The 11,313-nt window shown below is 41.7% G+C and overlaps 1 long non-coding RNA gene across 1 annotated transcript in view; it reads left to right on the top strand.

Moving 5' to 3' along the window:
• Positions 1-2,456: 2,456 nt before the first annotated feature.
• The window catches only part of LOC117552886, a 53,187-nt gene continuing 44,330 nt past the window's right edge, over positions 2,457-11,313 (top strand). The window contains exon 1 of the long non-coding RNA XR_004570049.1: positions 2,457-2,914. This is a non-coding gene — a long non-coding RNA (uncharacterized LOC117552886). The remainder of the gene's footprint in view (positions 2,915-11,313) is intronic.

Raw genomic sequence — 11,313 nt, 5'->3', positions numbered from 1 at the left:
ATGATTGCCATGCTATTATGTGGCACAACCATAGACTGTATATATAAATGGACGTAGTGTCCGTGACGTCACCCATAGGATTCTGCAGAGTTGCCGTGAAGCCCTTAGTATGCGGAGTCGGCCACTAACGGCTTGACAGCAACGTCAGAGTCTAATCCCGCCTGCTCCAAATAAGGGCAAAGAGGCGGAGCCGAGGCGGGACCTGCTGCCTCCGAACTGGAAGTAAACAGAGCTAGCTCAGGCTAATAAGCTAAGCTAACATGAAATACATGCATACCAAGTTACTGCTAACAGTGTAGTTCCCCTATATAAACGTTACATTCATAATCAAATGAGACAATCTGCAAGAGAATTAGCTATATTTTGTTTTTCTTAATGCTTGTCATTCACACGTTAAGAAAATAAGTACCGATACATAGCAGAACAATTGTGGCGATGTTCAGCTTAATAAGCCTTGTTCAACATAATTTATTTAGCTAATACTACAGCAGGCGAACCAAGTCTGCGTTTCGCTGCATTCCTTGATCTCCAGTTATAACGACGGACTCCACCGCCCGGACCTAACGGAGCCGCAGTGGGCTAGCTCCGGGACGCCGGCTGGAGCTAGCCCCCTTCGGCTCCGTTAGCTCCGGCGGCCACCACTGGGATAATTGGGTCTCCTATTAACATTTGCTCCCGTTTAGCATTATGGGCGTCATAGCCATAGACTATAACAGTCTTACCCAAGGCTGAATCATAAACTAAAATGTATATGTATGCATAAAGGGTTACGTCCTTAGCTGGCTAATAAGTAACAAGCTAAGCTACCAAGCACACAAACACCTGCGAACGGGGTAAACATGTATAATATTATCATTTTAGACTTCTTAGAAGTTCTGTTAGTACATTCAAGCGCACAGCACGACATTTTAATTGTCTGGTATTTGTAACAATATTCCCTAAAAGGCACAATCACCACGAACACGGCTAAAGCTAAAGGGTCAAGTACAGTACTATGACTAACTAACGTTGTAGCTAGCCTCTATGGTTGTAGCCTAGCAGAGTGGACAAGTTGCTGTTAGCTGACAGTGAGGCATGTACGTGTCCATCAAAGTGACCACGCCCTAATTTATGCAACAACTTTAAGACCTAATATAAATAAAAGGGTCGCGTTAGAAAACAATTCACTCACAGATCCATAATCATGAAGGTGGAATCTAACTATATCGATAATAAAAATGTATGGAGCCAGGGGTAGAAACATGTTTTTTTCTGCTGTAAAGTTGGGCATTTTAACATGGGGGTCTATGGAAATTGCTCCTTTCTGCAGCCATCGCCTATCGGCCAATATATGAACTGCAGTGTGTGGCACTTCCGTATTGGCGTCCCGGCTCTTCCCCAGAGTTTGCCGCTTGGGCACAACACAACATGGAATGAGAAAAGAAAAATGTATTACATTAAAACAAAATAAAGATTTTTTTTAAATCCTAATGTGTTTGGCCAAAAAACACTGCAACCTGCCTTTGTATCTCCACTATGATGGCCTATACATAGGTATGTCGTCCAAACTATTTTTCAATTACTTTCAACTACAATAAAATGTATTAAAAAAAACAAATTTCAAAAGTGAAATATAGGGTTTGGTACTATCCTCTCCACATATAAAACAGCTCTATTCAAATTCCTCTTATGGAGAGCAGGCAGCGACGGTGTGTGTGTTACACCAATCAGTGTTACATTGATTGTGACTTGTTACAGCAGAGTACATGTTCCACAGTAAAATCACTGTACGGTCATGTGATCTCGTGAGGCAAAGCTGGCCCCACAAATGTAAGTATATACAGACATAAAAGTAACCCACCCCTCCTTCCCTCAAACACACACACACACACACACACACACACACACACACACCATGTATACATCACTTCAGGGGACATTACATTGACTTACATGCATTTCCTGGAGACTTATCCTAACCTTAACCATAACCAACACATGCCTAACCCTTACCCTTAACCTTACCCTAACCCTAATCCTAACCAAGTCTTCACCCTAAAATTAATGATTCCCCTCATGGGGACCTCCAATTTGTCCCCATAAGGGAGGCGAGTCCCTACACGTGACTGTGTAAACAGATTTAGGTCCCCACAAGTATAGTAATGCTAGGCCACACACACACACACACACACACACACACACACACACACACACACACACACACACACACACACACACACACACACACACACACACACACCCACAGCGTCTGACCCTGGGGTCAAGGTGCAGTGACTCTGAGGGTTGTCTAACTGGGCCCCTTGAAACTCTTGCCTTGCATTCCAGCGCCCGGAGGAGGGGTGGGGGCTGCAGCCAGGCATATTACCAGAGAGCGAGAGAAAACAGAGAGAGAGAGAAGAGGGGGGAGAAAGAAGCTGGAAGGTATTATGCACTGTTTCCTCGGCTTTCTACAAGGTCCCTCTTGTTCCCTCCCACTCCTACGACAGAAAGAGGAACGCTCAAAACTTGAACCTGCTTTCCAGATGCCTCGGCCTTCCTCACCAGCTCACTTTGTGTCGTTCCTTCTCTACGCTTCTCTCCCCCCGTCCCTCTCCCTTCCTCTCTGGGCTGTGTGTAAGAGGATCACTTTGTTTCCGTTGTCTTTTTTCCGCGGTGCTGCAGAACACTCGTAGAGGAGAGGATTGGATTTGAGGAGATACTGACGGGGGTGCACAGCTGCAACAGTCCCCTCCATCTCTACACTTGGACTAATGCACCCCCCCTCTCTTCTCCTTCTCTCCGACTCTCCCTCTGTTGCACTCTTTCTGCCTCTCTGGGTGGGGGGTGCCATATGGGAGCTCAGAAAAATGGAAGTGGATCAGAGATAGAAGAGAGGAATCTTTCATTCTCGGTCTCGGATAACGGGCTCGACGTGGTAAGTGCTTCTCTCTTTCTCTCACTCAACACTTTCTGGAAGTTCTCTCCTCTACCAAGAATCTCTGTATGCCTGGGTTCCCGCTCCGTTGATTCCTCATTGCTTTTGATTCATGCAGTTACCTTTTTTGAGTTTTATTGTTTAATTGGCAGTTCTTCAAGGGGAAAACATTTTCCTTCACTTCATATGTTTCATTGCTACAAAATATTTGCAAGCTGTGACAAAAGGGGCTCTATGCATTTGATTTTGCTCACATTTTTAAGGGTCAAGGTAGAGCGAGATGGAGTGGGGGAGGGGAATTTGGAGGGGTCAAAGAGAATGGCACTTGGCCCAGGCAGCACAAAGGCTCCGAAACTTTACTAGTATGACATTGTCACTGCGGAAAATGTGCCTTGGAACTACTTATTGTTTCAGCCGGCTTGTTGGAGCTTTGTTGTAAAGATCATTTATTTAGGACATGAAATTGATCATTTGCTCGGCGGTCTCACTTTTTCACATGGTTGTGATTTTAAAGTTTTGTTTGAGTGCAGTTTCTGAGACATTAAAAATGTTGACTCACCCATACCATCTGACAAAGCTGTCAAATTTTATTTTAACCTAATTTATTTCGAGAAATGGCACACGTAGAGGTGAACAATGACTTTCAAAGATAAGAAATGCACTGCTCACGTATTCTGTTATCTGTGGAATATATTCCATATTTCCTCAGGACACGTTTCACTGCTTCATGAATGTAGAGGATAGCGGCTTTAAAAAGTTACTTGTTGCAGATTATTAGCTGTAGGTTCATCTCCATAGAAACAGGTCTCGGTGGTTTTCTGATTCGCCTTATATGATAATTGTACTCTTTACCTCTTTAGCACTGGACTCGCATACAACCATTAAAGTTTGTTTTACAGTAATGTTGATGAGGAATTATTGCAATTAACATTCCCCATACATTTTTATTTCATTCAATTTTAAAGACTTAATGGGATTGAATACCTTTTTTACTAGGCTCTAGTCTAGGTTTGTGCACAAAGAATCATTCCCTAAAATACAACTGTTTAAACAACCAACCAGTCTTATCCTCTACCTCACAACAATCTTTAATATAAAATGTATAAATTGAAATACACTTGCAGGCTTAATTCTAAGAAATAATGAATAGTCTTCTCTCCTCATAGTATTTGTTCTCCTTTTAGGAAGCTTTGAACTTGAGAGTTTTGATTTATGCGTCTCCCCTCGGTGGTTCTTTAGCGGTTTAAGGTTTTGACCTAACTCCCAGGACTCTTCAAATCAGATCCCGTCCCTCTGACCGGCCCTTTCTGTGCCTCCCTCAGTCCCTCTGTTCATTAGACATAGTACTGACATGGGAATGAAGTGTCCTCACTGGCCTCAATATACTTTTTTTCTTCTGTTAAAGGCAGCAATAGACGCAAAAATGGTTGAGGTTAGTTTTGGCTGTTTGAATTCATTGTTAGTCTGCTCTCTGTGTACCATAATTAATTTCACTAGTATGCACAGGAAGCTTCTGGATTTCAGTCTATCCTTAAATACACTCAAACTCTGTCTGCAGCTGAATCTAGTTCTTTAATTTGGGCATGTGGGTCACAAGCTAATGAAGCAGCACTGCATACCTTCCTAATGAGAACTAGTGAAGTCACTGTCAAAGAGCTGCAGTCTTGGCTCCTGCCACAGATATATGACATGATAAACTATAAAAGCATATATTGCCTGCACAGTAATGGAAAATAGTGTTTTTGGATTACTGTTTGTTGATAACAAGTTTCAAATAGTTTCTCTCACAACATTTGAACAGTTATAAAGAATCAAAATGAAATCAGGAACATTTCTGTGTTCACTGCCATCCCAAAGCTTTCTGCCAAGTAACCGTGTTTTTAGAGAATTACATGTTTTGTTGTGTGCATTGCTTATATACTGTATATTTCATTTTGAGGGACATTCATCAGTTACATTTTTCTAAAATATAATGAACAATGTGAGAGCCTTACTAACGTATACATTTAGGTGCAGTATAACTGCCTAAATAAAATGACTGGATTATTTCATTCTAGGATGTATTTTAGGATTTTAATAATAATGGTCATCCAGTGTATGTCTAAACATCATCTTAGTTTTTGGTTTTCCTTTATGCAAATTAATACATGTTGCAAGATAACCTGCCTGACCTCTTCGCTTATTTTAGCCTCTCCCTCATGCCTCCTCTGGTTATAAATTAGCCTGGTTGCTGTTTGCAAGCAGTGCAAGGAAAAGCTCACTTATGGCGCATTTCCACTACAGCGCGGTTTAAGCGTGCCGCGCCCGGTCCGTTTTTGGTTGCGTTTCCACTAGGCGTAGTTCCGGCTAGCAGGTACTTTTTCACAGTTTTTCTGGCTCTCCAAAATCGAGGTTCTTTCCGGGCCAACAACCGGGCTGAGTATGCTAAACTAGTGAGAGAATCGCTGGCAACTACAACAAAATGAACATATTTTACCATGATTTAATTGTAAGACACATTTCAAAATGATGCCGAAGTAACAACATACTGATACCGGTTAGTGAATTAATGCTTTGACAAGTCTGCGAAAAACCTTTTTAAGATGCGTGTTTTCTGAATGGAGATCGGCTAAGCTAACGTTGTATATGCTCCGACCGTCCACACTCACAACAACGGCCTACAGACATAAATAAACCAGCGACTGTATTCACCATGACACAGACAGTCTGTGGTTTGTACTTGTTTAACTTTTGTCTAGTTTCTGAACAGATATGAGGAGCTGTGAGCTCTGAGGGCTAACAGCTAACGGCTGGTTTTGTGTTTCGCATTGAAGATGACCTCACGGCTCCGCCTACACTGCGTTACTATAGTTACTACCTCAGTTCCTAAACTGTAATGGTAACGCAGCATAAAGTGAGCCTGGCCTACCAAGGCCTAACTATACCGTACTAAGCCGTATGAGGCCCTGCAGTGGAAATGTGCCATTAGTAGCAGTGATTTATTAGTTGTTAGCCTCCTGCTGCCTAGTGAATGACAGAGGTCCATTCACGGTGAAAACAGAAACCCTAAAAGCAAGCGGGATATGACTTCTATAGGAAATAGGAGGTGGTTTCCTTTAGTGCCACTCAAGCAAAAGAAAAAAAGCACAATTTAACTTTTAGTATTCCTTCCATAATACATTAGGTTGTGCAGAGAGCATGTTAATAGTGCAAATCCCTACTCACCAGGAGTTGTTTGATAGCCATAAGGAGCTGTGAACACCTACAGAGATATTGGAATGTAAAAGTAACATTGGGTTCATTACTTTTACATGACGTTAACACAAAGTTCTTATTTTATCCCGCCTTAGGCTCTTTCTTTAAAGACACTGCTTTGCATGTGGTTCACTCTGTGACTTAGTAGTATGTGTGCAAAATCTGCACAGTTACAGTTAAAAGACTAAATGGAGCATACATGTTGAGTCATTTGAAAATGGGAAGAGTAATCCATCTCTGAACATTTAGTTGTGGCTTCTCCAATTACCCCATTAATGCAAGTAAGATCATTATGTCACAAATCAAATCAAAGTTGATTTATAAAGCACATTTAAAAGCGATTTTTGGTCGGGCCAAAGTGCTGTACATGTAATAAATACTACAATCACATAAAAACACATTACTACAATCACAATAAAAGTAGGGCTGTCAAACGATTACAAATTTTAATCAGATTAATCACAGCTTAAAAATTAATTAATCATGATTAATCACCATTCGAACTATATCCAAAATATGCCATTTATTTATGTATATTGTTGTGGGAATGGAAAGATAAATGAAAGAAGGCGGATATATCCATTTAACATACAGTATGTAGGCCTATGTATGTTTATTATAACATTGTTCTGTGTGTCAAAATGAAAGACACACCTATCAATCATCACACCGTGGGGTCTTATTTCATTAGGCCTACGTGTTGATTTCTATCAACACGTAATGTTGTATCGACGTATAGAGATGTACTACAGCAAAAGTATTCTCCGTAGGGACTTCCTGCAACAACACCACGCCGTTATCTTGATTCTGATTGGCCAGAAGACATTATCAAAGATGTTCTATTGAGAAGACGATCACTACGTGACAAAAGTTTTCAAAACCGTTTCTAGTCTTCGGTATTGTGGCTACTGAAATCAATCTTACTAACTGCTGTCTGTGCAATTTACTCCGCGCGAGTTGGCGGACTTTATTTTGCTTACTTTAACATCATTTTTCATGGTGGGGCTAAGCCATTTCTTGGTATGGGTGTAGCCTACCCCAGCCATACCCTGGCGCTGGGATGTATGGTGGGATGTATGGGGCGGGCCATTCTGCGCATGCGTTAAATGCGTTAAATATATTAACGCAATTAATTCAATTAATTCAAATTAATTACCGCCGTTAACGCGATAATTTTGACAGCATTAAATAAAACAGATATATAAAAAACACAAGGAAAAGTCAGGAGTCGTGCTCCGCTCTGACTAGAAGGCCAGGGAGAAGAAGTGTGTTTTAAGAGTAGATTTAAAAACCCCTAGGGTCTGGGCCGACCTCACATGGAGGGGCAGAGTGTTCCAGAGCCTAGGGCCTGCTGCGAAGGCTCGGTACCCTCGGGTTTTGAGCCTGGTCTTGGGCACTACCAGCAGCAGCTGGTCAGCAGACCTTAAAGCTCTGGCTGGGGTGTAGCGCTGGAGGAGTTCAGCTATATAGGCCGGAGCCAGCCCATTTAGGGCTTTGAAAACAAATAAAAGGAGTTTAAAATCCATTCGGAACCAAATTGGAAGCCAGTGCAGTGAGGCCAGAATTGGGGTGATGTGGTCACGCTTTTTGTGGCCAGTGAGTAGACGTGCAGCTGCGTTCTGCACTAGCTGCAGGCGTTTAATTGACGCCTGGTCCATACCCACGTACAGAGCGTTGCAGTAGTCCAACCTCGAGGTAACAAAGGCGTTAATAACCCTTTCCAGGTCTTTAAAGTGACATAACAAGAGAGACAAACAGGGTTCTCTCTCATTGTGTTTAAATGCTTTTTAGTAATTCGATTACAACCCGTGTAAGGCAATACAGAGATTCTTGTGACTGACGAACAAACATTGTGACCAAGTCGTTTTTATCTTTTAAAAAGTATTCATGCAGGAAAACCCTTCCTCTGGAACAAGGAATACTTTCAGGCACAAATCTGAGTTCCCTCTGTGAGGCTTTTCTGCTGTGAATGGGAAGAACATGTGAGGTATTCTTAATGCTGCACTTCAGTAGACTAATGGCAGACACAACCTAGTCTTGAAACTGGACAAAGGGATTTTCCTCATGTTGAGTTTTGCTGATTAATGTGGGAACACAGTGTGTGACTGTGAATCCCTGCTGTTCCAGGAAGGAATACGAAGTGAATCGTTTTGAGAATAACTGCTCCAACAATGCAGCTGCTCATGCAGTCCGAGGAGGACGAGAGAACAAGAGCCCCACCGAGTCCATCTTGTTCCATCTTGATGAAGCGTTTCTCAAAGCGTTTTCCCAACATTGTCATCCATATCCTTTTGCTCAAGCAGAAGGTCCAGCCAAAACGTGGTTAACAAAAGAGTAGCATTAGTGTCACAGTTAATATTTGAGTTTTTTCTGCTCTAAGCTAGTCATCTTTTCTGATTTACAGCAATTACAGTAGCCCAATTGCTCACCATTGACTTGTACAAGCTTCCGGTTTTATTTCCCTCCAGTTCTGAGCAGTGCTGTGGTTCACTTGACCAGGACGGAAGCCTTTGTGTGTGGTGAGAGGAGTCTAACAGACATGCAGCCTCTAATACCTCTTTACCAAGGTGGTCCCAGGGCTGGTTAGGGAACAGTGCCCAAATGCGAACCAGGTTTTTGGGTTTCAAAAGCAGCGGTATCTGCTCTGCACTCGAACAATGGTTAAAATGGATCACAAACATTCTGCCGTATATGTTGGGAGTAGAAAGTTGTTGCAGAAGTGGTAGCTTTGAGCTACAAACAATAACCAGGCAATAGCAACATGAGCACAACGTAGTCCGCCATTGTCGTTATTGTCAGGGATATTCACGCTTTAGTTGCAGCAACAAAAATTATGAAGTCATGACTCATGATGTAACTTCTCTCAGGCTCTGGTCATTAGAAAAGCAAAACAAGTTATTTTGGTGGTTGAAACCAACTTTGATAGTAGACACAGCAGTGGCGAACCGTGGCCATCACAACTGGACCTTCTGTAGACACACCCATCCCCCCGCCGCTGCCCCTCCCCCCCCTCCCCTCCGCGGCATTATAATGTCCGTCTTTTCACTGAATTGTCGTCTTGAAAAGGGTACTCACAACAATTCCGCAACAACTTCATCTTCACCTGTTGCACTTGTCATTTCAACGTTAAAAACAATAAAACGGCATGAATAGCTTCGTTGCATTCGTTCTAGATCCTCTGTCTCGAGCCAGTGAACTAGCGGGCCTTCTAGAATACCCTGGAACCGAGGGGAACTCTGAAAGAATACGCCCATTGGCTAGAAATCAATATATGATTGGTTGATCAAACTGTCAGTTCAAACGTACGCTCTCATTCAGTGCAACGGCCAGGGCATTCGATCAAGGATGTAGAATACCTTGGTTGAAGGATGTTCTACCCAGAGACCCAGAACAAGATCTGATTGGTTGCTTTCTTTTCTACTGAAATGCGCATGGTCCGAGAAGGACAAACAAATCAACGTAACACTGTAATATTACAGATCAACAACACAGATACGATTCTCATTTATTCATTTTATATACATTTTATTTATATAATTAAATCGATTTTTTGTTTGTTTTATCTGAGTGTTCCAGGGTATTCTTTGAATACCTTGAAGGCCCTGACGGTTCGCCACTGAGAGACAGTGATACCTAAACATAGAGCTGAAACCTATGCAATGATTTTCAAAAAACTTACTTGAAAATGTAATTAATATGCTGATAAACAGTCATGACATTAAGGATCATTAGCACAACTTACTCTGATTACTTTGATCAAGGACAGATGGATGCAATATGTAATTAAACACTAGGATAATGATGACATATAATATTCATCATAAGTCATATTCTTCATTGAATTATTGATGACTCGAGCCAAGTCCTGGGCCTTGTCAGTGGAAAAAACCCAGATGTTTATTGGTTTCTGTAATAAATGTATACCCCATGGCTACATTTTCCAATTAAACTTATGATGAACATATGAATTAGAAAAAAGTAAAACAACATGTTGGTCTTTTGAAGTGATACAAAAAGTTTCAGCTTGCATGCATGGACATGCACGTGCACACACACACACACACACACACACACACACACACACACACACACACACACACACACACACACACACACACACACACACACACACACACACACACACACACACACACACACACACACACACACACACACACACAGAGCATTCAATTCCAGCACAAATGGCCCCCAATGGGTTGGTATAAAGGGGGTGATGTCATGTCTGTGATGGCGACTTGCCAGTGATCCATTTCTGATCCAGCTGTCCTAACTGACACAAAGCAGAGAGAAAGAAAGGAAAAGGAGGAAAGTGGACAAGCTCCATTTCTGTCCCTTCCCCCACCTGCTTTAAGACACCCTTTTCTCTGCCTTTAAATTGTTCTTATGATAAGTGAAAGGATGCTAAATAAAATTTCAAACACCTTGTTTTACAAAATGCTGACATTCTTCTTTTGTGTATATGTTTGTGTGTGTATTTGTGTAAAGCCCAGTATTTCTAGCCTCCTCATTTAAGCATCTCTCAAAGTCAAAACATTTTGGAAGGGTTTTTGGTTAGATGCCTGAGATAAGGTCAGTGGGTATAACAAGCCTCAGAGTTTTTCACATTTTGTTCTGCCACATAAAATATTTGCCAGCTAGAGAATGCACAACACATTAATGTGTAGTAAAAATGGCATAAGTTAACAAGTGTCTAAATGAGACTACTAAACGTAACTACACCAACCACACATCTGCCTTTAGCTTAGCATTGGCGATACAAAGTCACGTGACCGTCCTGAAGAGCATTTAAGCTTCAAAAGTCATAAAAGTGGATTTAATATGTGGAGATTATCCTGCTGAAAGAAACGTGGAAGTATCATAAATATGTGTTTGCCAAAGATCTTAATCTCTGCAATATTCCAAAATCCAATACAAATTCCCTTGCTTTTTGATGAGGGAGCCCTTGTGATACTAATTTCCGGGGTCAATCTACTAAAATGCGTCAACACTACACCACTTTACCATATTTTACTAAATTCTTATATCCGTTTGTTCTGCTTTGCTTTGGTGCATCCAATTTACATATTTTTGCACATCAGTGGCGTGTGTGTGTGTGTGTGCTTCTTTAACCATGTCAACCTCTCGGTGGGGGTGGGGGACACTGG

The sequence above is a fragment of the Gymnodraco acuticeps genome, unplaced genomic scaffold (assembly GCF_902827175.1).
Source record: "Gymnodraco acuticeps unplaced genomic scaffold, fGymAcu1.1, whole genome shotgun sequence".
In the NCBI taxonomy this organism is placed as follows: Eukaryota; Metazoa; Chordata; class Actinopteri; order Perciformes; family Bathydraconidae; genus Gymnodraco; species Gymnodraco acuticeps.
This window is presented reverse-complemented; position numbering and strand designations above follow the sequence as displayed.